General features: G+C 39.4%; 1 protein-coding gene across 6 annotated transcripts in view; it reads right to left on the bottom strand.

Moving 5' to 3' along the window:
* Positions 1-21,132, bottom strand: part of EPS8 (EGFR pathway substrate 8, signaling adaptor) — a 197,509-nt gene extending 176,377 nt beyond the window's left edge. For 2 of the 6 annotated variants that reach the window (XM_070790023.1, XM_019961499.2), the window contains exon 1: positions 20,876-21,015. The gene's annotated coding sequence lies outside the window, so the exon portion shown is untranslated. Of the gene's footprint in view, positions 1-2,176; positions 2,201-20,875 lie in introns of those variants that run through there. The other 4 variants (XM_070790027.1, XM_070790028.1, XM_070790029.1 and 1 more) reach the window with 3 other exon arrangements.
* Between the last annotated feature and the right edge of the window lie 307 nt (positions 21,133-21,439).

The following is a 21,439-nucleotide window of genomic DNA, read 5'->3' as shown; positions in this document are numbered from 1 at the left end:
TTGAATGCTCAAGTTCATGTGGTCTCTCCCAATCCTGGAGAGTCCATTTGGCTTTCCATTTGTGCTCACCAATGTCTGCAAAGGTTAGATGTCTTTGCTTCAGGGGTGCACACAGGGAGCTGGCCGCAGGGTAGAGTATGGAGCTGTGAACGGATGAGGCACTGAGGTGCTCAAACACTCTCAGCTTCCCCTGTGGAAGAAAGCACCGGTCAGGAAGGTCCCTACTGGCATTCGGCTGTGCCACCTTGGGGAAAGGGTGATGCAAGTAAACCACAACTGTTCCTGTTGCCCTCTTCACTGCATGCAATCTCAGACATTTTCGCCCCCACAACAGTATGTTGAACTTCTCTGCTGGACTACCAGACTTCCACAAGGGCACTACTGTCCATGGGTGACTGTCAAAACCAGGTACTCGTTGTGGGGAGAAAACAATGGTTGTTGTCGTGCCATGTCTGACTCTTTGTGACCACCCCCCCAGAACTGCAGCACACCAGGCTTCCCTGTCTTTCACTACCTCCCAGAGTTTGCTCAAATTCATGACCACTGAGTCAGTGATGCTATCTAATCATCTCATCCTTTGCCGCCCCATTCTTTTGCCTTCAATCTTTTCCAGCATCATGGTCTTTTTCAATGAGTTGGCTCTTTGCATCAAGCGGCCAAAGTATTGGGAGCTTCAGCTTCAGCAACAGTTCTTCCAGTGAATATTCAAGGTTGATTTCCTTCAGGATTGAGTGGAGAAAACAACAGAAAACTCTCATTCCCCCATGTGATGATACCATTCTTCTGCAGCCCAAAGGACACTCAGCCCACTGATGCTCTGCTCAGGACTATAGTCATTTCCTAGTCCACAATGAGTTTGGGTTCTTCTGCCTGATATAATATATTAACATATAGTATATATAGTATATAATATGTGTAAATAAATTTATTTTTTTCTCTTTCTCCCCAGCTTATCAGCTTCACATTACTGTTTATAAACCTTTCTAGAACCTCATCATCATCTATTTTTTTTTCTTCCTGTTTGTTCTGGGATTGGGAAAAAAAGCTAAGCAAGTTTGTTCTCAGACTTTAATAAAGAGATTTTTAATATAGGCCAAGTATTATACCTGTGACTGAGTAGATAGATATCATTTATATCATTTTCATAATTTTCAATGCCTCCCTCACTCCACGATTTAGGTGCAACCAGGGAGAGCCACCTTATTAGCATCTGTATCATCAGTGCCTAGAACTATATCTAGTTGTTTTTTTTTTGAAGATAGCTGATAAATATTTTGAATAAATGAATTTTCAATTTTCTAACAAATTCAATAGAGCATCAGGCTCATGACAGTTATATGAAGGCTTAGAATGCTTAGATATTAGGAAATTCTGCAATAAACTAGTTGCGTGACTTAGGACAAATCACTTGACACATCTTGGTTTTACTTTCTTCATCAGTAAAATAAGAATGCTGAACTACACAAACTAAATTTCTCATATATATATATAATATTTTAATATTCTTATTTTGATTACTCACAAGGACTTCCCTGGTGGCTCAGACGGTAAAACGTCTGCCTACAATGTGGGAGACCTGGGTTCAATCCCTGGGTCGAGAAGATTTCCTGGAGAAGGAAATGGCAACCCACTCCAGTATTCTTGCCTGGAGAATCCCATGGACGGAGGAGGAGCCTGGCAGGCTACAGTCCATGGGGTCGCAAAGAGTCGGACATGACTGAGTGACTTCACTTTCACTTTCAAGCTACTTTTTCTTAAATAATTTATTTTTCTTAAATAATTATGATACAAAATAAGTCACTGCCAGATAGGCACTTTGGTTGGCTCCTGATCTCTCACTGGCAAATACTATAAATCTTCTTTCCATTGAAAGGAGGGTTGTGAAGGGTGGTGGCAAGCAAAAGTTTCTATTTAAATTTAACATTTAAATTGCCCCATTTAAATTTTTAAATTTTTTAAATTTCCAAATCTCAGCACTTTATCTATAAATTACACCAGCCAGACATAACTTGAATAATATATTTCACTAGTTCACGAGGGTAGAGAAGATAGTCACGGAGATATGTCTTAGGTAACTGGAGGACAACCTTAAGGCATCTATGGTGCAACATATGGAAGAAAGACAGGACACAGGGGAACAGAATAATACTGTAAACAGACTGCCTCAAAATCTCACCTCCAGTATTCTCTGTGAAAGGAAGCAGGTGAAATGGTCCAATTGTGAATAAATGAATTCTGCTCAGTTTTTCCATCATACTCTCTTTACCTGCAGAAGAGAAGCCCGCTAACACAAAGGCATGTTAAGCATACATTCACCGAATACATATTAAAACAAAAACTGAGTACATACTTTGCATCCAGCAGTGTGCTAAGGCACAAGAAAGACAAAGATTATTCCAACACATCCCCCACCTGTAAGTGCTCAGACTAGTAGAGAGAAAAGAGAGTAAACAAACCATAAAACACAGCATAATTACTATTTTAAAGTAAGTACAGCCTACCACTTAGGCACAAAGAAAAGACTTTTTTCTGGGAAAGTGATCTTTAAGCCAAATCTAAAATGATATAGATAAGCTGATGAGGACAACAGAGAGGAAATCCAGGCAGAGGAAATGGAGTGTGCAAAGTCACGCAAGAGTGAAGCTGAGTGTATTCAGGGAATGACAATTGTTACAGCATTTGTGGGGCACTGGCAGTCAAAGAGGAAAAGCCTGGAAGGAGAGCAGGAGCTGCTGCGTGCCGTACGAGGGGGAACTGTCTGTGTAGTGAACATATGGGGAAACAGTGAGGAATTTTAAGCAACATAAAAAATATGATTAGAAGTCAAGACAGGGAAGAAGGGATGCCGTCACCCATTCGATAATAAAAAAATCAACAAACTGATCCCTTCTAGGTTGGACAAAGTTAAGGGTTAAGGCAGAATTAGGAGTTCAGAAAGATTCACAGAATTACCATTTGTGTAACAGTGGCTCCATTCAGAGGAACAGGAAGAGAAGAGAAGGGAGCTGGGTTAGGGAAAAGGCAACAATGTATTTGGGCATCTGTGAAGGCCAAGGGGCCTGTGCAACATGCAGTACAGTCAGAACTAAAGGCCTGGAGCTCAGGAGAACAGCATCTGCGAGAGATAAAGAATTGACAGTCAACGTTCTAAGTGAAACAATGTGAGTGGCTGAAGTCACCTTGGAAGATAATGAAACATGAAATTAGATGAAGGCTGAGAAAAGAATCCTGGAAAATTCAGAAACTTCTCAACCTGTCAGTGTTCAGATTATAGACAAAACCATGCACTGAGAACCTACTCATCCCCACTCTCCCATCCCCCACCCACTCCCTGCAAAAAAGTGCTGGCTCTCCTTGGCTACCAAATGATGCCAGAACTTACTTTAGAAGATTACCACTGTGGAACAACTTTTTACATACCTATTAAACTCCAAGGAGTACAGCTTCTGAATTAACATCTAAGTACAGATAGATAAAACAAGAAACCAGGAAAGAACAGCACTATGGGAGCCAAAGGAATAAAACATTCTTCAGGGGAGGAAAAAAAAAAACAGTGATCATTGCAAACATATATCCATTCAGCAAACAGACAATCTACGGGGACTTCCCTGGTGGTCCAGTGGTTAATAATCCACATTGCAATGCAGGGGACACAGGTTCAATCTCCGGTCGGGGAACTAAAATCCCACATACTGTGGGGCAACTAAGCCCGTGTGCCACAACTAGAGAGCGCCTGGGTGCTGCAACTACAGACTCCGTGTGCAGCAACGAGGACTGACGCAGCCAAACAAATAAATAATAAAAATAAGGAAGTAAAATTAACAATCTACAGAGTACTAGAAACTCTAGGTGACAAAAATTCAATACTGAACTAAATATAAACCATGTTCTTTCTAATAGTTACAGCAAAATCAAGTACGAGAAAAACCAAATGTTTTAAGTTTGGCCTTTACGAAGATTACAAATAACCTACGGGAATGAGCTTAGGCAGCAGACTAAAGTGGGCTGACAAGTGTATAGGAAAAGTGTGGTAGAGAACGCAACAGGTACAAGCTTCGTGTCAAGAATCTTGGCCGGGAACCAGATGCAAAGGCAGCACAAGAGATCATTGAGAGAACAGCTTCTAGCTTCGCGTCACACTGCACCAAGAGACCTGACTCCAACAGCTTACTATATAGACATTGACTCAGACACACGCATACGACAGAAGAATAACTGTTTAGACTGACTCTCTCATACATTTACTAGGACAGAGAGGCCTAAATTATTAAAATTACATTCCAATATTATTAATTTTGACTATTAATGACTCTCTGACTACAATTTGGTCTACGTCACACTGAAAATTAGAAGGCAGTCACGAGGTTAGAAAACCTCAATCACATCTGAGGAAGAAGGAAAATGAACGAGATACCTCAGTGCAATTTGGGATTAAAGACAGGCATGGGGCCAATTACCTGTTGAAGGGAGATGCATGACATATTTTAGAACTGGGTTTATAAGCCCCTTCAAGACATGCTGGAGAAAAGTAAGAAAATGTTAGGAGTGGGAAGAGAGACATGATATGGTAGAAGCAAGTGCTTAAGCACAAGTTCTCGTCAGAAAAAAACCTGATTTTAAAAATCTAGCTGATGCAAGTTTGAATGAGTTTTATTATTTCAGCAAATAATCTCCATATATTTCAACATAGCATATGACATGAACTATGTATATACAGTAGGAAAAAGTTCTGTTCACATCAAGTGGGAATATATAGAGACAGGAGAGCAATTAGAAGTCAGTGTAGGAGTTTCCTGGTGGTCCAGTGGATAAGACTCAGCACTTCCACTTCGAGGATCATGGGTTCAGTCCCTGGTGGAGGATCCAAACTCACATGCCATGAGGTGTGGCCAAAAAAGAAAAAAAAAGTCAGTGTATAACCAAAAAGGACTGACTCACATTGGTATCTAAAATTCTCATTTTTGTAGTAACAACTTGTAGAATGTATTAATATAACAAAGGCTGGAAATCTTATGTGACTTTTAATATCACATAATCAACTTCAGGTATTCATAAACATTAATATTTGCCTAGTGAGAGAAAAACGAGCATCTTATTTGGATAGTTCAGGAACTGCTACCAGAAATGCACAAACTAATTTACTACAAAAGCAAAGGGTGAAAATGATTTCACCCCCTCTAACCAATACATTCAAATCTTACCTTTTTCTTTAAGGAAAAAAGACTTTAAAAATAACTAATTTTTAGTATGCCATAAATTAAAATTTAAAAAAGTTCCTCTGGTACTAATTTGTTTGGTAGTGATTTGTTAACATATAAGAAGTAATAGCCAAAAGGAGGAAATAATGAATTAAGTTTTCTTTTAGAACAAAAGTGTTTCTATAACATGGATTTGGAAACCTGCAGAGATGGGATTTATATATCCACCCCCTCTCCCTTCCCCAACCCTTCAACTTGCACACAAGCCTACAGTTCTTTCAAGCTGACAGCATACAGCTATTATCTCTCCAGTTAGGACGACAGAGCTTGGAAAATCAGGTCACAAGGTTGCCACGGGGACTCTAATTATCTGTCTGGCAAGTTTGCGTGATGTCCTACTCCCCTCTGTGATCCTGTCATATATCACCTGGTAAGCAAGATAAGGTAAAGGTTAGCAGGGCTTTCTACAAAAATATTTACTCCAAATCACTAGGAATGTGGGAAAATGCAGGCACTCTTCTCCATTTATGCCAACACTGTCACTGAAACTTTTATTCAGAACCTTCTTGGTCCACAGAACTTTTTTTAAAAGTCCAGGGTCAATCATGACCCAAACCATATATGCTGACTTACAATTTAAAAACAATTCTTGATCCCGTTCCAAGCGAGCTCTCTGTAATGCAAATAAAGATGTTTTTCTGAAATAGATAGTTATGAATCTTTCATTCATAATAGCTAATGAGAAACACATGAGCCAAATACATTATGGGGATCATGTCAGTGGTGTGTAATCTGAGCAGTGTGTTAGGAAGTGCTGGGCTCCACCAGAGGAGGATGAGGCAGCGCTGCTTCAAATGAAGGTCTTCAAGTTACCCACATTTCAAATTCCCAGTAAGACACATTTCGCCATCTCTAAAGATGACCACTTTATGACCAGCCTGAGGTCTTCAGCATGACTTCATTTTATGAATAATGGCTTTTTCATTCCTAGGCATTTCCAAGAAAAGAATACTGAGTACTGTCTATAAAACTAATACAAACCATACTTGTCTGTTCTGATCTTAAGCTGACCTTAGTTGAAAAATCTTTCAAAGGGAGTACTGGTATATCATAATTTTTCCCAAAGCTGTTCACAAATAACAAATGTTCTTCTGCAGGATGACTGTAAAATAAAATGTAATTTGAAAATGTTATTTTATAAATCCACAATATTGGGATGTGTTAAAAAATAGAATACAAAATGTTAATATCTTCACTCTCTTAGAAATGAACATGAGAAGAAAAAAAAAAGGAGACAGATGAAGGAAGGGAGGGAAGAAGAAGCCAGAAAGGTTATTCTTTATTTTCCACATTTTTGACCGTTTACATGGAATCTGGTGCTTCTTTTAAGTTCTGCATGCTTCTTCTAATCTAGATTTCTGACACTGTGTACTCTAAGGTTAGCAACCTTGTCTGTTTTGTTAATTACAGTAATTATTGCTACTTAGTAATACAGGCATTTATTTAATATTTCTTTATTGAAAAATAAGTTTCACTAAATGAAACAAAATTATTTTCTATTAAATAAAGCTGTATATGTCCAGAATTGTTAGATCAAGGAATTAGACTGGGCTGCATTAAGCCAATGTGCTTGCTAATGGTTTAACCAAATCCTTAATCTCACGTAACTATCTCATATATGCATATCACCAAAGGATCACTGGAGAAAGCTGAAATGAGTCAAACAAGATCTATCACCACAACGACTAACAAAACTCACCCTCACATACAAAAGACCTTCCAGAATGTATTTTGCTATATTCACTATGCATTTGTATACATATTCCTCTTCTGTAATTTTCCTTTTAAAGGAAATGTTACCACAGTATCATCCTTCCGATGGACAAAGGAGCTGGTAGGCTACAGTCCATGAGGTCACAAGAGTCAGACATGACTTAGTGACTAAACCACCACCATCACATCATCCTTCCCAGTGACTGGTATGACTGCCAGCAGTAACAGAAACTTAGTAAGACTAAAGGGGAAATAGGAAGCTAAGGTGATCACAGCGAGAAGTTTCTAAAAGAGCATCAGGAGCTTCCCCGGTGGCTCAGTGGTAAATAATCTGCCTGCCAATGCCAGACACACAGGTTCAATCCCTGGTCCAGGAAGAGCCCACATGCTGCAGGGCAACTAAGTCCAAGAACCACAACTACTGAGCCTGTGCTCTAGTCTGGGAGCCGAAACTATTGAGCCCACGTGCATCAGCTACCGAAGCCCTTGCTCCTTAAAGCCTGTGCTGCCCAGCAAAAGAAGCCACCACAATGAGAAACCCAAGGACTGCAGCTAGAGAGTAGCTCCTGCTCACCACAACCAGAGAAAGCTCTCTTGCAGCAATGAAGATCCAGCACGGTCAAAAATGAATAAAATTATAAAAATCTTTAAAAGTTCTTCCAGAAAAAATTAATTAGTATCTTTTGAAAAAAATAATTAGTATCTTTTGTCTTTAAAATTAAGCCAAGTTCTCTAATCAACTCCTTGCAAAATTCTAGGTACTTCTGTCCTCCTTTGGAAGAGAGAAAAACTCAGCAGGTTTAGATCAGCTTAAAAGCTTCCCCCCAAATTTATATCCACTCTCTCAGGATCACGGAATCAAACCCATCTGCCTCTACGGACAGCAAGCATTTGTTACATCTAATTTCTAAAATCCAATCAATGTCCACAATAGTCTAAGAAAATCAGCATTAGCCAGAAAGATCCAGCCATTAAATCTTGCAAGAACAGGTATAGTTTGGGACACAACTTTATTTTATGTTTATTTATCAAATAAATATGTAACATATATTTCTAACAAATAATATATTATTCTTTACAATATATTTAGTCAAAGTGCCCCATATGTAGTTCATGAACAGCACAGTAGTGGTAAAAACAGCTTACAGGTTCTCAGGAAATCTTAGTGTTTCTACTTTTGTTACTGCTGAACTATTTCTCTCATATATCAGATGTTACCACCACTAGTTCTCCCAGTGATTTCATCACTTAATCCATTAGTTTGGAATCTTTTAGGTAAATCATATAAATGCCTTTGAAAACAATAAACATAACATGAAAATCTAACTGGCAGCCAATGAATTAAATTATCCCTTCTTCTTAGGCCTTCTACTTCATAGTACAGTGACAACTCACAAAATCATACTTCAAATATTCCAACTGCCTGGCAGAGAGAGAAAATGGAAATAATTCTAGGTAACAGATATAGGTAGGCTTCCCTGGTGGCTTAGAGGTAAAGAATCCACCTGCCAAGAAGGAGACATAGATTCAATCCCTGGGTCAGGAAGATCCCCTGGAGAAGGAAATGGCAACCCACTCCAGTATGCTTGCCTAGGAAATCCCATGGACAGAGGAGCCTGGCTGGCTACAGTCCATGGGGTCCCAAAGAGTCAGACACGACTGAGCGACTAAACAACAGTTATGGGGAAGCTGTGAGAGGGGAGGCTTTGAGGGCAAGATGAGGGAAATTTTACTCCCATTTGAAGATCCTTTAGAAACCATGGACTTTTCCATACAAAAAAAAAAAAAAACTTTTTTACATTATACAAATTTACTTGACAACTATTTGAATTCAAATTCTAAAATTCCCTGTAGTATTTAGGGGCTCCTACAAAACAAAATGTTTTTTAAAAAGTCACTAGCATATACTCTAACATACAAACAAAACCATGGTGGATCTTTTCTAATTAGTATAAAAACTTAGTGGTGTCCAGATGCATTCCAGCTGAAGTCAGTCGCTGTGAAAGTACTTAGTCTGGACAAGATTTCATTATCTTCATAATGAGACTTTACTAGTTCCAAAATAATTTACTTACTACCCAAATAAGATGAAGGTGATGAGGGCTTCAATCCCTCCTTTGTTTCAAACTCTCTGGCAGCCTAAACTTAACCTTCACTGTCATAACCACCATGAATGTCTCCTTTATTCAGATTTCACTCGCCACAGCTGAGATCTCACCACGCAGTGAGAAAGTCTGAATGGTAACTGGAAAGATAGCAAAGTTATGAAAGATACATTTTTCAACTAATGCTATTTGGGCCCTGAAAAAAAGTGGTCAGACACTGGGGCTGGAAGACAGAGTAAGGCAGGAAAGAGGCAAGCAGGACAGAGAAGGGGTATTGAGGGAAAACTCACATGGTCATTTATCTGCTTCAGGATTTTTATACCACTGTTTCCTTCGTAAGACTATGCAAAGTCTTCAGATTAAACTGAAAAACGTGAAATACAGTCAAGTGTGTGGACACTGTAATAAATGGTGCTGAAATTTTTGTTTTGGTCGTTTGGATAAGAAATATATGAAAAAGTAAAACAATAGAAAAAGATGTTACTTTAAACTCAATTTATCTTATAGTGCAGCATAGCAAATATGCTAATGCAGAAAAACAGAAAAATAATTACTCCTAAATTTAAAGAAGTTATAACTTTTTTGTTATTATTCTTTACACATTATTCTTCAGGCTTGGCTATCATAGATCATTCACTTAAAAACAGAATAGCTAAGACTTTAAGCAAATCTGTGAATCCACATATGTTAAAATCTTTAGAGGGCTATTTTAATAATTTAAAAAACCCTCTTTAATATACATACTCCAGGCATACATATTAATTCTACACCTTTACATACACGAGTATCACGTGATTAATGCTACAAGATTTGGCCTGATAACTAGATTTTTATCACAGAAAGAATTCCATTGCTTTTAAATTATTCAGAGTCTAACAAGGCCCCCCAAAAGAGCTAAATAAAAAAACCAGCAACAAAAACCGATGTTTTCTCTTGACTAAAAGGACTTTGAGATATAAAAAATATCTAACCTAGCTTATCATCCACAAACTAAAAAGATTTTACATCAGAAGTTCTGATAATGCAGATAAACATACTAAAATAATAAAGACAAATCAAGAAACCCTAAAGATAGGGTTCTAAATCAATATTTCTGAATTAAAGAGCAGTATTTTTAAATCCCAATATACAGTTGTTCATAAAAAAAGTTTTCAAATATACTGGAAAGAGAAACTGGAAATTACATATATATACATAAACACACAGACAAGATTAACATGCTTATTTGGGGGGAAAAGTCTATATAGCTATAATAATGTCTTATTTTCTTCCAGATGAAAGTTAAATGTATCTGCTCTCTCTTTCATCATAGTTATATCTTTCTCACATTTAAAAGTCAATATACTCACAATCATCTTATTATGTGTTCATGTCTAAGATTACCATTAACTCAAAATGTCAAAATTATTGTAGAAAATTAAATCACGTTCAATGTCTTCTCAAAAGTAATGCACTTCATCCACGTATTTCTTTATGAATTTGTTCTGCTGCTTATATTTTTTAAACATTTATTTCCTAATGAAAAGTATTAGAAACAATTACAATATTATAAAACATTACAAATATTAGAATCTGCAGAAAAATCAGAGTATTCAGTGATCACAAATGTTATATTTCAGACACTGGAAACACTCTATTGTTGCATTAAACCAATATGTCACTATTGGTTTACTATATCAATAACATGCATATATTTCTAGGAAAAGGAATGATATTCTAATAGTGATAGAGAAGTAATACTCTAATTGTGCTAATAAAAAACTTTCTAAATAAAATGAAATTCATATCACTAGCCTTTAATAGAGGACTTTGAAAAATATCTTTTTCCCTCTATTTAAATATAAATTTCTCTTCCTTCTATGGAGCTTCATGTTCTTTTCCTTCTCCTTATATTAAAATCACAATTTTTCAACTACAGAACTCTGACCTCTTATCAATTCATAATTGATTCACTGAACAAATTACTTTAGCACATTCCTAAGTATTGTGTTTGGTTCTGGTTCTTAGAATTTTGGATTGGCTCAAACAGGACTAGATCCCACTTCATTAGGATATTAGATTCTTATGTTGCTATGCTACTAAATATAGGACTTCCCTGACGATAAAGAATCTGCCTGCAATGCATGAGACCTAGGTTCGATCCCTGGGTTAGGAAGATCCCCTGGAGAAGAGTATGGCAGCCCACTCCAGTATTCTTGCCTGGAGAATTCTATGGACAGAGGAACCTGGCAGGCTATAGTCCATGGGGTGGCAAAAAGTCAGGCATGACTGAGCACTAACACTTTCATGCTACTAAATATAAGAATGCTTTGCTAATAAACCATAATGAAAAAATATGTGTGTGTATATACATATATATAATTCATCGGTGTGTGTGTATGTCTCTCTCTCTCTCTCTCTATCTATATATATATATACACACACATATATACAGATATAACTGAATCACTCTGCTGTATAAACTTATATTGTAAACTAAAGAACGATCTGAAACTATTACATTGTTAATCAGCTATACTCCAATATAAAATAAAAAGTTTTTTACAAAAAGAATGGTTTGAGACAGGACTTCTGATTTCACCCAAACACACAAGTGTTCTTTCTTAGTAAAATCACTTGAGTGTCACAGGGCTGAAAAGGAACACAAGAATTTATCTGCTACATAAAGGACTACATTCAGAAATCACATGATTAGCAGAAGGCATTCATGCAATTCTTCTAGCAGGTTTGGTACCTTGAGTTTCTCCTACTCCACTGTAATGACTACTCTTTTGTATTGTTACTCATAAAAATGAAAAGTAACTGGTTATTCAGTTCTTTCTAATAATCCTGGGGGCTCCATCTGTGAGAACGTGCAGAATTCCCCATCGCTCCTGTCATGCCAACCCATTCTGCACACGTCACATGTATTTATCTTTCTGCCTGGAATGCCCTGGAGTCCTCTCATTCTTGACCTCAAAAATTTATCCTATAATAAAGCCAAGTGTCACATACCCAGTAAAGACTTTTCTGACTCCATCAACAACAGTGAGCCTCTCCCTTCTTCTATGTACTGAGATATAAATATAAATGTGTACATTTTTTTCTCTTGTTCACTTAACCTCCTCCCAACAACTGCATCAGCCGGTACTACTATTGTTTCCACTTCTAACATTAGAAAACTAAGGCAGATAAGGTCTCCCTGATTTCAAAGTCCATCAGTTGCTTGTTTGTTTAATACATACTCCATTTGGCTCCACACTGTATTGAGATGGTTGTCTGGTTGCCTCCATTCTCTGGGTTCCCTGATGACAGAAGGCAGAGATCCTGTCTTATTCCTCTCTGTGTGTACAGTGTCTGGCACAGAACAGATATTCAATAAATGCTCAATAAATGATGAATTGAATGAACAAATGAACCTTCAAAGTCCTTGGTGAAGAAAAGTTCGTCCCCTTCTAAACATTCTAAAGATACTTTTGTAAAAAGTTATGATAGTGTGCTGATTTCATCTAGCAAACGTTTTGTGAGTGGGTAGCACATGTGATGTACGTAAATATCAATAAGCCACTTTCTTGACCTCAAGAAACTTAATTCAGCAAGGCACAGGCATAAACAAATAGCTAATGACAACAATGCGTGTTCTACTTTTCCTAATCCCCCACAACTTCCTCTCTTTAAAGGAATCTCATTCTTTATAGATGCTGCAATACCTCATAGCTCTGGGTCAGTGGGATGTAAATCCATCATTAAAAAAAAAAAATTAAAAGAATCTCCACAGATCTCAAAATCACAATCTTTTGAGGCATTCACAGTTAAATCAGTAGTCATTTAAGTACTATGTTAAAGAAAAGAACAAAATCAAAGACACATTAATACTACCCTAGCACTTTTTCAGTTACTAGAGATAACACCAGCTTACTAGAGCTGTAACATCAGTAACATCAGTTATTAGAGATTCTTTACCAGCTGAGCCACCAGCGAAGTCCAAGAATACTGGAGTGGGATCCCCTGGAGAAGATCCCCAGGGGATATTCCTGACCCAGGAATCGAACTAGGGTCTCCCACTTTGCAGACAGATTCTTTACCAACTGAGCTATCAGGGAAGCCAGAGATAACACAAGAAAGCTAAAAACATGGGTTTTAGAGTCAGACAGATCAAGATATCTATCCTAATTCTGTCTCTGTCTCCCCATGCAGACCACAGGCAAGTCATTTTCTCTTTCTGAGCATATTTCTTACCTGTAATATAGAAATAAGGAGACCTGCCTTCAAGAGGTCTTGTGAGAGTTAAAAGAGATAATGTATGTAATGGTTGCCACACCAAAGATGCTAGTTTTATAATGTCTGATCTAATCTAGATGCTTCTTGAAGGGTTCTGGTTCTAACTGTAGCCCTAATGTCAACAACAAAAAGTGTTGACCAAATGAAAGGTACTTGGGAAAAAAAAAGTCACTTGAAAAAAGGCAAGAGAGTCTCAGGTTTCTAGACGGTGTGGGTATCATCTGTCCCTTTTCAGCATACACCCTGCAAATCCCTTATTTTTGACTTTTTCTGTGAAAAACAGAGCTTTATTAATTATTTCTATGATTAGATCTAAACTAACTGACATGTGTTACTCAATTAACAATTCTAATTTCCACAAAGAAGAATCTCTGAGTTGGTGAGAAAGAAGAAAATGAATTATATACGATGTCCAGGAATCAATCTTGGTATATAGTCTAAAGTCTATGCAGTGTTACATTTTGGTTTTCCAAGTCATTTCTCAACTGTTTCTTTTAACTGGTTTTGCAAAACATGTAAAAACAATCAAATCAAAACACTTTCCTTTCCACCGTAAACCTAATTTATAATCTACTTTACTTAAAATATCACATTTACTAGCTACTGGTACAACTTGAAGTCCACCAGCAGGAAAAAAATGAATCTGACACAGACTTCACCCTTTGTACAAAAATTAACTCAGTATGAGTCATATATCTAAAAGCAAAACACAAAACTATAAAACTTTTAAGGGGTGGGAAAATAGGGTAAAATCTAGGTGATCTTGAATTTGCCAATGAGTTTTTAAATGCAACACCAAAAGCCTATCCATAAAACTGATAAGTTGGCCTTCATTAAAATTAAATATATTTGCTCTGTAAAGACACTGTTAAGAGAACAAAAAGACAAGCCACTCTAGAAAAAATACACTTGCAGAACAAGTATCTGATAAAGCACTTGTACCAAAAATATAGAGAGAGAGAATTCTTAAAATTCAACAATAGAAAATAGGACTTCCCTGGTGGTCCAGTCATTAAGAATCCACCTTGCAATGCAAGGGACACAGGTTTGATTCCTGGTGTGGGAACTAAGGTCTCATATACTGTGGGGCATTTAGGCCCCATTGCCACAACTACTGAGCCCTTGCACCATAAAGCCTATGCTCCACAACGAGAGAAGCCCCCCAGTGAGAAGCCCAAGCACTGCAACTAGAGAGTAGGCCCCACTTGTCATAACTAGGGAAAGCCTCTGCATAGCAAGGAAGACACAGCACAGCCAAAAAGAAAACAGAGATCTATTTTAAAATGGGCAAAAGTTCCTAACAGACATCTCATCAAAGAAATACACAGATGGAAAATGGCATATGAAAAGATGCTTAACATTAAATGCCATTAGGGAAAGGGCCAATTAAAGCAATGAGATTTTACTGTGTGCTTATTAGTACGGATAAAATTAAAAAAAACTGATAATATCAAATGTTAAGAAGGATGAGGAGCAATGGGAGCTTGCATTCACTGCTGGTAGAAATGCAAGATGTACAGTTTCTCTGGAAAACAGATTGGTAATATGTGACAAAGCTAACCAGAATCTTACCATATGATCCAACAATTGTGTTCCTAGGTATTTATCCAACTGATCTGAAAACTTTTGTCCACACAAAAATTTACCCATGAATAATCATAGCAGCTTTACTCATAGCTGCCAAAAATCAGAAGCAAGCAAGATACCCTTTAACAGATGAATAAATACAAACTGTGGATACATCCATACAATGCAATATTATTACACGATAAAAAGAAATGAGATATCAAACCACAAGACATGAATGAACCTTCAATGCACATTCCTAAGTGAAAGAAGCCAGTCGGAAAAGGCTGTATGATTTTAGTGATATGATATCCAGAAAGGGCAAAACTATAGAGACAGTAAAAAAAAAAAAAAAATCAGTGGCTGCCAGGGGGAGGGGTTAAGGGCGTGATATGTGAAACACAGAAGATGGTTAAGTGTTGAAATTATTCGGTATGATCCTTCTGTAGATAAATAAATGAAATTACACGTTTGTCAAAACCCACAGAACTTCACAAAACAAAGAGTGAAACAATATATGTAAATTTTTAAAAAATCACTTAGAAGGTGTGGGGATCCCAAGATGGAATTTAGGATGTGACAAAAGTATCTACCTGTATCATAAATGTGTGCAACAACCTCATTTAAAAGGATGGGAGGGAAAGGGGTGGCATCTCTAAGACTAAGTGGAATCTGTAAAGGAATAGCACATAAGCACTGTACTCTAGTTGATAAAGCTGTTGCCTCCTCTTTCTAAAGAAAGCACAGGCTAACAATTTTGATACTGTTGTACACACAATGGGTTTGAACAATTAAGTGAATGGATGGCAGATGGTGAAAGCCAGGTGTCTTCTCCCTGTTAGAGTGAATTTACAGGTAAGCGAGGAAAGAAAGCCACAATGACATAGGTGGTAATGGATTAGGCGGAGTAAGACACAACCATGTGAACTCATATTTAGCTTAAAATAGATATGCATGTGGAGGAGATGGCACTCCAGTCCAGTATTCTTGCCTGGAGAGTTCCATGGGCAGAGGAGCCTGATGGACTCCAGTCCATGGAGCTAAAAAGAGTTGGACTGGACTGAGCACATGCACACAGATACACATGGTTACATAGAGAAACATGCAGAGCTAAGTATATCTACAGGCATTTGTATACACACATATGCATTCCCTGCTGTCAGATGAGAGATTCTACAAGTAAGGACACCTCAGTAGCAGCAAGAATACCTAGAGTCTGTGATGACCTAGAGGGGTGGGAGGGAGAGGCATATATGTATACATATAGCTGATCCACACCGCTGTACAGCAGAAATGAACATAACATTGTAAAGCAATTATACTAAATTAAAAATAATACTAATTAAAAAAAAAAAAAGATACCTAGAACCCAGATCTTGGCTTCTAACATCACTTCCGAAGAAGATGAAGCAGATTCTTTCTGGCTAACCCTAGGGCTAGGGCAGGAAACAGAAATATAGAAGATAATCTTGAAGCATCTTTTAATGTTAGAAAGTAAGGAAATATTTTTTTAAAAAACCTTACATTAATAGAGAGCTGTCAAAGGAAGACAGGAACCAACTTAAAGAGCTCACAGTGTCCAAAACTGAAACAATTTGGGGAACAAAATAAAGTAGTATTTGATTCCAACCCAAAGTACAAATATAAGTATACCCAGGAGTCCAGACCAATATAAGCAAATGATTGAGTAAATTAATAAATGGAGTGTGAGTGAGTGAAAGTCGCTCAATCATGTCCAACTCTTTGTAACCCCATGGACTATACATACAGTCCATGGTTTTCTCCAGGCCAGAATACTGGAGTGGGTAGCCTTTCCCTTCTCCAGGGGATCTTCCCAACTCACAGATCAAACCCAGGTCTCCTGCATTGCAGGGGTATTCTTTACCAGCTGAGCCACAAGGGAAGCTCAAGAACACTGGAATGGGTAGCCTATCCCTTCTCTAGGGAATCTTCCTGACTCAGGAATCAAACCAGGGTCTCCTGCATTGCAGGCAGATTCTTTACCAACTGAGCTATGAGGGAAGCCCTTAAATAAATGGAGGAAAGAGACAAATCTTCCATGCAAAAAAATTCCAAAAAATGTATATATATAATCTACACATAAGAAAGAGAAGCATAATTCTCCACTTCTTAAGTATAGGCTGTTCACAGTGACGTCCCTCTAAGAAGCAGAATTTAAAGAAAGAAAAAAGAGCAATCTTTTCAGTGCAGAAAACGAATACTACTGCAGCCAGGTGATCAAGATCAATATCAACAGTGATAAATCATGCCTGATAGTGAAAGTGAAGTGAAAGTCACTCTGTTGTGTCTGACTCTTTGCGACCCCATGGACTATACAGTCCATGGAATTCTCCAGGCCAGAATACTGGAGTGGGTAGCCTTTCCCTTCTCCATGGGATCTTCCCAACCCAGGCATCGAGCCCAGGTCTCTCGCATTGCAGGTGATTCTTTACCAGAGATCGAACCCAGGTCTCCCGCATTGCAGGCCAATTCTTAACCAGCTGAGCCACTGGAAAGCCCAAGAATACTGGAGTGGTAGCCTATCCCTTCTCCAGCATAACTTCTCAACCCAGGAATTGAACCAGGGTCTCCTACATTGCAGGCAGATTCTTTACCAACTGAGGTAGTAAGCACCGTTTACACTACGTGATCAAAGTAGCACTGTACCCTATGACCTTCCTCTCAAAAACCCAAAACCTCAATCTGAGGAGGAGAATTTCGACTAATTCCTATACAGGGCATTCTCCAAATACCTGACCAGTACTCCTCAAAACTGTAAAAAGCATCCAAAACAAGGAAAGTCTAACAAACTGTCACAGCCAAGAGAAGCCTAAGGACATGTGACAACTGAGTGCAACGTGACACCCGAGATGACAGGTCCTGGAAAAGAAAAGGCACATTAGTTACAACTAAGGAAATCTAAAGTATAAACTTTTGTTTGTAGTAATGTACCATCGAGCTTCCCTGGTAGCTCAGCGGTAAAGAATTTGCCTGGCAAAAAAAGGAGATGCAGATTTGATCCCTCTGGCAGGAAGATGCCCTGGAGAAGAAAGTGGCTACCCACTCCAGTATTCTTGCCTGGGAAATCCCAAGAACAGAGGAGCTTGGCGGGACAATAGCCCATGGGGGCTGCAAAAGGGTCGGACAGGACTCAGTGACTAAACAGCAATGTACCAAGACCGTCTCATTGATGTAACAAATACTAATGCAGGATAGTAATAGGGGAACAATACGGAGGTATATGAGATGTCACTTTACTATCTTCACACTTTTTCTATAAATCTGATCTAAAAAACAAAATATGTTTTTAAAAATACCATTTAAGAATGTATCTAGAAAACACTGAAGAGGCTGTAGTAAAGCATGGAAGAACCTCACACCTTCCATGGATACACTAAACCTCAAATGTTTACAACTACTCCATTACAGAATTTTTCTGAAGGAAATATTTTCAATCACTAACAGCTGCAAACAATTTCACACAGGAATTCCCTGCAGGGATGTACCCTAAGTGAAGTACTTAACTAAAATTAAAATTCTTTTTCCTCTTACATACCATTGCAGATGTCTGAAAGTTTGTAATTATCATTTACTTGTGTTGCCTTCTGATGACCCAAACATAGTTGTATGCTTAACACAACTCCAAAAAGCTGACTAACTTTATATAAATCAAATCAGTGCTAAAATATCCATCTGACAAAACTTCAAGCATCTAAACCAAGACCTTAAGAAAAACCATCATCTTTTATTCTGGATACTCTTAATGTATTTCCTCATACATGCCGTGGTTCAAGTGAGCTGCTGCAGAATTAAAGTAGATAAATGAAGAAAACAGAAGAGTCTGGAGAAGAAGAATAAAAAGTAGTGGGTGAGGATTTCCCTGGTGATCCAGTGGTAAAGACTCTCCTGCCCCACTGGAGGGGGCATGAGTTCGATTCCTAATTCAGGAACTAAGATTCTGCATGCTGCATGGCCAAAAAAAATTGGTAAATTTTTTAAAAAAGTTTAAAGTAGTGGGTGAACACGGGTGTAAAATAATGAAAGAAAAGGAACAGATTACTATTTGAAATGTACCACATAAAATCACTGAAAGGAAAGGGCAGGAAGCCTATGCCATAGCATTAAAAAAAAAAAAAAAAAAAAGAACTGATACCTGAAAAGTATTAGCATAGACAAAAAATTGAAAGCAGGAAAATCTAGAGATAAAAAAATAAAAATCTTTACATTTGATTGGAAACAAGCCAAGTGTTCAAAATTTGGCATTAGATTCCCAACAGGAAACAAACAAGAATAAACCATTTTGAAGAAACTTCATGCTAAATACAACTTAAAATAATCCCCCAATATTAGTAAAAGGATGAAAATTACTATATAATGATATTCAATGACACTGAAAAGTGGGAGAAAAAAGATTACAATGAGGATGTATCAAATATTGTGAGTTATCTCACAACACTGGAATTAAAAGCAAGTTATCTTTCCTTTTCTTCTATGAAGAGAATGATTTGTGGAATTTTTAGAAGTCTTAATTTCTGAATTCTGCACTAAAAGCAGTCTATAAAATGTTATTATATTTGCGATACATTCTACCCTACCCTTTACATGGCAAGTCTACAAAGTGGGTTATTTTTCAACTTGCCAAGTAAAAATGTGAACCCATGACCCAAAATTTCCCACACCAGCTACATAAGAACTATAGTAATATGTCCAGAAAACTCCAATTCCAAATAGAAAATAGGTGAGAAAGGACAAAACAGCCTTTAATTTTCAATGACCACATGATCTAAATTACCGGTTCACACTTTACAAAACCCAGTTCCCTGTAGAAGAATGGTATCCTTTCAATGGAAATACTTTAGAAGCAATACACAACACAGCTACTTTGTTATATGTATATAAAGAAGACTACTAGGAATCCCAATTCTTCTATTTCCCCCCAAAATAAAGCCGAAACCAAAGCAGTCACACGCGTCTCAAACGAAGTTTTATCTGAACTCTTCAGGATTAGCTATTCCTCTTATTATCTGAGGTGAGGACTGAAACCGTCAAAAGAAAACCAATAATACATTTCATGGAAATACATTTTGTAAAGGTGAATTCCAATTTCTAATGCTCTACCGCTCTTGACGCCTAAGGGGTTCAAATCCTCATACCTAATACATGATCCTACCCCCAAAGAGAGTCCAGCGAGGCTGTGGGTACCATGGGGAAAGGATTTGACAAACAATGCAAGGGAGGGGACGAACCCTGGCAAGATTCTGCATACAGGGAGTCCTTGAAAGGAGAGAAGAAAGTGAGAGGGTAGGAGGAGCGGGCAGGGTCTTGGAAACCCACTTCGAAGGCATTTACTGACAAAGACTCCAGAAGGGCCATATCCCCAAAAGTAAAATGGTAAGTGAGCCGAGTGAAGCCGCTAAGAAAGGAAAGTCACCAGGAATTAGGAGTGACAACTACACACAAACAACGTGCTCTCTCGAAATTGGAGGGGTATACGATGGCGGGATCTTGTTGCAAAGTGTCAGTTGGAAAAGACCACATACACACACCCCCACCAATGTGGGGATGGAGGGGGTAGCTCTATGAAAGCCCAAGTCTCAGACAAGCCGGGAGAAGAATATACGGCCCTGGAGTCGTCCGGAGGACCAGAGAAACGCAGGTGTACCTGCGGAAGCTCAAGTTACCGGGAAATAAGACAAGGACCGTGTGCGTCTCCTCCGCCCACCCTGCCGGAGCCCCGAGCGCGGAGGGCGGGCACCGGCTCGGGACGCCCGGGACCCGCGCGCGGGCTCGCTCCGGAGGCAGCGCCCTAGCACACCTGGCTCCCGACACCAGTTGAAAGCAGTCAGAGTGAACGAAGGCGGACGCGGCGCCTGGCACCGCTCCATCTCGGCACACAAAGGCGGGTTTTGAAAATCGACGGAAGAGTCCGAGACGCGGGACCCCGGTAGGCGCCCTTCTCCGAGGGGCTCTTACCTCGAATCCGCCCTCCGGGCCGCGCTTCCCCGGAGGCTCCTCGAGCCCTCACCCGGCGGGAGGCGGCGGGAGAAAGCCCCCGACCCGGACCGCTCCCTCCCAGTCCTCTGCGAGCCGCCGGCCGCCGTCGGCGCCCGGCCGAGGAGAACCGGTCTCCCGGGGCGAGCTGAGCGCCGGCCTCGCACTCGACGAGACTGCCTCGCCAGCCGCCGCTGCCGGGGAAGTCTGGAGCTGCACGCCCGCTCGCCGCCTCGCCCGCTGAATCGGCCGCGCGCCGCGCACGCCCAGTTCCCGGAGCGAGCCCGCGAGCACGCGCCGCGCGCCCTGAGCCCAGCTCCGCTCTCCGGGTCTTGGCGGCAGCCGAGCAGCCGATTAACTGGTCTACCCCAGCGCGGGAGGCGAACGTGCCCGGAGGCCGGGTGGGCGGGAGAGGGGCGGGAGGAGAGAGGGCAGGGCACCTCTCGGAGCTATCAAGGCCACGATCAAAGTCGGACCGAAGTTCTGAGCCGCCGACGTGTTTCCAGAAGTGCCCTAGCAGGACCGACTAGCAGCCGGGAGGCGCTG

This window comes from Bos indicus, chromosome 5 (assembly GCF_029378745.1).
Source record: "Bos indicus isolate NIAB-ARS_2022 breed Sahiwal x Tharparkar chromosome 5, NIAB-ARS_B.indTharparkar_mat_pri_1.0, whole genome shotgun sequence".
Classification (NCBI taxonomy): domain Eukaryota; kingdom Metazoa; phylum Chordata; class Mammalia; order Artiodactyla; family Bovidae; genus Bos; species Bos indicus.
This window is presented reverse-complemented; position numbering and strand designations above follow the sequence as displayed.